The following is a 7071-nucleotide window of genomic DNA, read 5'->3' as shown; positions in this document are numbered from 1 at the left end:
ATACAAGTAAATAACAGGAAGAAGAAAAAAGAGAACATATAAAAGCAACAGATAAAACATTAATTATAACCACACACAAGTATTCAGTAGTTCAAGCATTAAAATACATAAAGCATGCAGGACAAACAAGAGTCAGCATCAGACAAATACAAAATAAAAAAGGTAGACTAGGACCTATAGCAACATCAGATGTGTTAGACATCGAGGCAGTATAGCCCCCCAAAGCAGACAGTACATTTGACACACAACAAACAAACGGTCGGCATGCAACAAAGCAAGCAAAGAAAGTAAGTTGCAAGACGCAGAACAAATTCACAGACACACTAACACAAGGAGGCAAGAGCAGGCAGGTCAAGTTTAGTGCTGGCAGGTCATATTATCAATGAACCACTGTTTCAGATTGGAACTAAAGGACTGATATGTGTTTAGGTGTCTGATACATGTTTGGATGTTATTCCATTCACGTGAGGCTGCAACAGAGAAGGCTGACTGACTGAAGGCACTATTCCTAAATGGAATAATGCAGTCCCCTCTCGTGACACCTCTTGTGATCCGATGTTGATGTTAACAAATTCTCTGAGTGGAGGAGGGGCCATGCCATGTATGATTTTGTAAAAGAGACAAGCATTTTTGTAACCGAAAGGTTGCTAGTTCAATCCCCAGCTCCTCCTAGCTGAGTGTTGATGTGTCCCTGAGCAAGACACTTAACCCTAACTGCTCCTGACGAGCTGGCTGTCGCCTTGCATGGTTGACTCTGCCGTCAATGTGTGTATTAAACGATGTAAGTCGCTTTGGATAAAAGCGTCTGCTAAATGCCCTAATTGTAATTGTAAATTCATATTTTCCCAGCTCAGTAGAATGTATTTTCTTAAAATTGCACAGTGATGGAATTGCCTTGGTTTTTTGTCCAGAACTTTCAGTGTTTGTTTATTATTATATATATTTATTATAGTTATTGCTTCAATTATATTGCTATACTAAGTTACTAAGTTGCAAGAATATTATAAAAAAATAAGGATTCTACAGTTAAATAATCTATATATTCTGTGAGAGTGGAGTGAATCACCCAGAACTAATAAGCACAATATTATGTAATAGCATATGAATAATTGAATTCACAGTGAGATCTGAGGAATAGGTTTACAGTGGAGCACCAAACTAAATCCATAAACCTTCAAAGAAAGTATGTTATAAATAAAAGAAAACCCCTTATGCCACTGTTATTGATAGTAGCTTGATTAAGAAATTGACTATTTTTAAATATATATTTTTTAATTACAGCCATGTGAATGACATTGAGTAAAAACCGAGTTGTGATCCTGGATGTAGGCCTTTTGGTTTTGGTAGGTTCGTAGACTGCAGAATACTAGAAAATAGTCAAGTAAGCTAATGAAGGCACAGAGCTCCACTGGAATTCAGTGGACCTGGTAGCAAAATACATGGGACTTGCGCATCCTCAACACCTACCCAGAGCAGTTCTGGCAACTGGAAGGATTGTTATCCGCATGCGCATCTCAAAATATTGTACGACGTTTTGTACTCAAAATGATAAATATAGAGCAACCACTGCCAGCCCCTACTTATAATCCTATCCCAAAGTATTTTATGTGATTGTAAGGGGAGACATCTTTATTGATTGCCTACCTTCGAAGGAGATGATGCATTCATCATGTTCACAAACCACTCATTTAATTGCATACAGTGTTTTCCTTATTATCTAAGTGGTGGTGACCATTAGTTTGACAAACTATGAAGGAGCAATCTGTTTCCTGACTGCTGGGGAGAGAATGTCTGGATTTTCTTATTGTTTTCGTCCAGTTTCTTCCCGACACAATTTGCCCGGAAAGCATGTGCATTTCAATTACTGCCTGGATGTGGTTTGTAAACTTCTGACCCTCTCCTAGGGAATAAAGCAGAGGCTCTGGCAAATCCTGCTCACGTGCTGTTCATTGGCTGTGTGTGAGCTGAGCAGGCTGATGAATAATTAACCTCCAAGCACTTGAAAAGTCAGCGGCACCATGTTCTATTTCTTGGCACCGCATAAAAAAACCTGAACATTGTTGGAGTGCCAGAAGGGCATGCACAACGTTTGGAAAATTAGGGATTCAGTATGGTTTGTTTAATTAATGAACGCAAAAAAAAAAGACAAAAGCTAAATCTGTTGCCAAAGGAACTCAAACTAAAAAGGTCACTTCTGTTTGTGTTTGTATTTGATTTCTTCACCCCATTGAGTAAGATGCAGGTAATTTTTCTAAATCAGCTTCTAATTCCCTCATTTTAGTTCTTGGTGGCAAGGGCATCCAGAAGCAATTTCCGAGTAATTGGATAAAATAGATCAATTATGATTAGAAAAAAAGCTATAAATTGGATTATGTTAGACTTTACGCTAGTTAAGCAGGTTGTATGCAAATGATAATCAAATCCATCTAGGAAGTTACCTTTCTAATCCTGTAAACAGTGTAATACATCTAAAGGATTAAAAAGGACAAATGAGACTGCGGAACAGAGTGACGGATGGAGCACTGACAAATTATACAGATTACAAAGATGGAAATAACAATAGTCAGATCCTCCATGAGTCTAAATAGGCAATGAATGCAGATAAATTGGTCTGATTCCCAGATTTATGCCTTCAATAGGGGCTGAATGGTTGCAGATTCCGCTTATAGATTCTGTGCAGGGTGTTTGAGAAGTAATGCTTTGTGAGTGCTTGACTATGCGATCCAAAGGAAGCCTTGCCAAGAGATGGGTGAATTCTGGTTGAATCATCCACTTCCTACATTATTTGAATACCTTACATGTTTTACACCGCCAGCCATTGGGTGTCAGTAGAGAGATCTCCTTCACCAGTACATCCAAGGCTGCGTCTACAATACAGCAAGGTTTTATGCAGCTGACCCCCAGCTAGTCTGCAATACCCACCCACACAGACACACACACACACACACACACACACACCACACATACACAAAAAAAAAACACACACACACACAGACACACATACACGAGCACACATACACACACACACACACACACACACACACACACACACACACACACACACATCAACGCACACACACACATAAGAACCACACACACGCATACATAAACGCACACAGACACGCACACCAATAAGCACACACACATGCAAGCACCCCCACACACACACTTATAAGAGCACACACATGCAAGCACCCACACCCACGCACCCACAATGACACCCGACACCCTTCAACACAGGGGCTACTGTCACCTTGTTCACTGAAGTTTTCATATGGATAGCAGCGACTCCTGCCTCCACTGACTCCCTGCTCCGCACGCAAAGAAAACCATCTTCCCTCCAAATGCCTTCTCAATGTTTTATTCTGCATCCATACCAAATTCACTTGGTTCTATTTATCCATATATTAATTATAGTCTTTGTGCATTAGCGGTGCTTACAGTTTGGAGACATTGCTAAATGTTAGATTTGGTGGTGGTTGAAGTAGTTTAGTAAATAAAGTATGCATAGATGTATGGATATTATCTATATATGTCAAATACATACCCTGAATTGAATGTTGACAAAAATCGATGTTTTGTGGCGTAGATGGCTGTTGAAGTAAAGCAGAGGTCTGCAAAGTAACCTTTTCCTGACACACAGGATCTCCTCAGGTGTGAGCGACCTCATCAACCTTGGATTGCTGTCTCCACTATCAGTGGCCGAATCAAGATGGTCTGAAGATGACATTCTCTCCTCAGCAAATGAGGACGGCGTAATGTGTGTCACACCAGCCATCCAATATCGCAGGTCAGTAAATAACGACGAAACCCTTCCCACACACACACACACACACACACATGCACGCATACACATGCACGCACGAAAACACACAACCTCCATCGCAGGCCCGTTCAGTTTAATGCTACGTTTGGATTATAGCTGGACTGCTGAGCATTGACTTTTTTAATGCTCTCCAAAAATCGGTGAAACCCGGTCAAGGAAAAGGGCGAAAGGGAGGGACTGTCAGAGGCCATACTGAACCCAGGAGTGTCTAGTTAACGAGACACCCCCAGTCACTAACTGGTGTGAAAGGACTATGGCTGTAATGCTCTCACTTGCCCTTGCCTCTCTCCAACCACCTGAAAGCCCAGACACAATAATGTTGATGAGGATATATGATATGTCCATTCATACTCTCCTTTTGTCTATGACCAACAGGATACATATGCTATATTTCCCATTTATACCTTCCCTTGAACTGCAGATGGTGTTTTATTTGTATATTTTTGCCATTATTGCAAATTCTTGCCTTATTTGTGCGTCTTTTTAATAACTTAAAATCTTCTTGCTAATGCATTCTATTCTATTTTGGTCGCTTGCCGTACAAGTTATTTGAAAAACATCTATAGGAGGTTTTGGTTTTGTAGTAAAAACCACAGTGAAGTACTTACCCATTCAAATGCTCATATTTGCATATTTTTCTTCCAGATATATGCTCTCAGAGGGCCTCTTTTGCTATGTGCATAAGCTCGTGCTTTTGCCTTAAGCACTACTGTGTCTAAAGCCTTTTGCAAAATGCTCCTTATAGAAATATGATAATGTGAAAGGCAAAAACAACTGCTGTGCGATTCAATTATCTCAATTCACAGGTCCTTGACCCTTGACTGCAGAGCTAAACCAAACGATTTGTTGGAACACTTGAAAGAAAACATCAATGATGAGGATGAAGAAACATCCATAACAGCATTTAACGATGAAGAATAAACAACAGAAAAAAAGGAGGGATCGGGTCAAACGTGTTATTAGTGCAATTAGTTATGTTTCATCACGCATCAATCGTAAACCAAGAGGAACAGGCTACAATTAAAATGTGCCGACAATGCTTTGGTGTGAAGGAGACAATTCGTAGTTTTTCAAAATGCAAATACGATTGTACTGAAACACAATCCTTACAATATCAATCACGGAATCCAACATTGAACTAAGTGTATTTCCCGGTGAAGAATGAACTTCCTTACCTTTTTTGAAAACCAAAATAAATGTATTAATAACTTGAATTACTTAACTGGGGGTGTATTTGCTTTCTTCCTGTGTGATATGCATTTAAAATTGATGATGGGCATAGAATGTCTTCAGGAGGTCAGCACTTTCCGCCCCATACTTGGATGAACACCAGCAATGTCTGGCTGGGTTGGGAACGATGGTGTTGGTGGTGTTGGTGTGGGTGCTGTCAGCTCACACCTCACCATGAACTCAATATGTACCCTTTTCTCTTTGAGTCCCCCCCCCCCCCCCCCCCCCCTCAACTATATCCGCACCCACTGCACCCTGTTCAAAAGCAAAAGCAGATGCAACTGAACATATCTCTATACATCAGTGATTTGGAGGACAGCTGAATGCATATAGGTTCGAAAAGGCAAGACGACAGTTAATTCATCACATGACGTGAATGATAATAAATAATAAAGGCAGTGAGGTGCAGGGTTCAATAAAATAGTTTTCCGGAGGGCTTTTTTAGATTCCCTTCTCTCTTTCTTCGTATTTGGATGGTGGCGTAGAGTAGAAGGGAACAAGAAATCCCGGGAAGGCGCCCGGGTTATTTCAAGCCTAGATTTGTGTGAAATGATGAGCTCTCTAGAAGACAAAATGTAATTGTAAATCCCATCTCCCCTGTAAATGGCGACAGTTTATGGGCCATTTACAACAGAGGCAGAGAGTGGGAGAGAGAGTTTGTGGGTGTGTGCGTGTGGGTTCAGGCGACTGTGCGTGTCAGTGTGTGTGTTTCAGTGTGTTTGTGTGTGTGTGTGTGTGTGTGTGTGTGTGTGTGTGTGTGTGTGTGTGTGTGTGTGTATGGTTGTGTGTGTGTGTGTGTGTGTGTGGTTGTGTGTGGGTGTGTGTGTGTGTGTGTGTGTGTGTGTGTGTGTGTGTGTGTGTGTGTGTGTGTGTGTGTGTGTGTGTGTGTGTGTGTGTGTACTTGTCAGCGAGAGATAGTTACCATGAATATTTAGGCTCTCTCTTTTCTTGTCTTTTATCGTTGAGCTCAGTCGGCTGGCTCAGCAGGAAAGGAGATTGAAACACAGAAGATCTACTGCCGCTATACAGCACGCATAGACCCACCGGGTCTAGGGGGCTCTGCTGTGAGAATTAAAAGATTCTGGTAATTACAACCAAATGAATGAAACTTTTAGAATGGATTCTATTCTGAAATGTATGCAGGTAAACTAAACCGTCTCCATCTTGATCCAAATTCTCATTGAATATACATCCCACATTATCCTGTCATGCATGCTCTACAGCGAGAGAAATAGAGAGAGAGAGAGAGAGAGAGAGAGAGAGAGAGAGAGAGAGAGAGAGAGAGAGAGAGAGAGAGAGAGAGAGAGAGAGAGAGAGAGAGAGAGAGAGAGAGAGAGAGAGAGAGAGAGAGAGAGAGAGAGAGAGAGAGAGAGAGAGAGAGAGAGAGAGAGAGAGAGAGAGAGAGAGAGAGAGAGAGAGAGAGAGAGAGAGAGAGAGAGAGAGACTTAAACTGGATCTTTGATACTCGCACGGGCAGCAAATGAGGCCAAAAAGCAGCTTAGTAAACTTTTGGGGCCCTAATCCAAGATGTATCTATCAAAAATGTTTCACATTCCAAAGTAAAAGCATAAATATGTGAGTTAAACTACAAATAGAATAGAACAGCAAATAAAATATTAATAATGGCAAGACTGAGCTCTTTTGCTTCAAATGCAATATGTGTATGACAGTTACTGGTTTATTTTCTGAATTTATTTGCGACAACATCTTAGATAGTTTATGAATTATTTCTAAGAATTTGAAAACATTTGGGAGCCAATTTCCATTTTCCACTTCTAAATTGTTTGTGTTATTAGACATTTTGAAATGCCCCCAGACGCTTTTTGAAGAGCATTACAGATGGTGTGAAGATTGCAGAAGACACTGGAATCCAGCGCCTATTGATTTCAGCTAGCAGACGGCACAGAAGGGCATCTCTCTGAGATAAAACCATCCTCAAACACCACACACATCACAAACACCGCCGACAACTCACGTAACCACATCAGCCCGATTCAGGTCGGAGAGAGCCATGC

The sequence above is a fragment of the Gadus chalcogrammus genome, chromosome 6, assembly GCF_026213295.1.
Source record: "Gadus chalcogrammus isolate NIFS_2021 chromosome 6, NIFS_Gcha_1.0, whole genome shotgun sequence".
NCBI lineage: Eukaryota > Metazoa > Chordata > Actinopteri > Gadiformes > Gadidae > Gadus > Gadus chalcogrammus.
Note: the sequence above shows the minus strand (reverse complement) of the source record.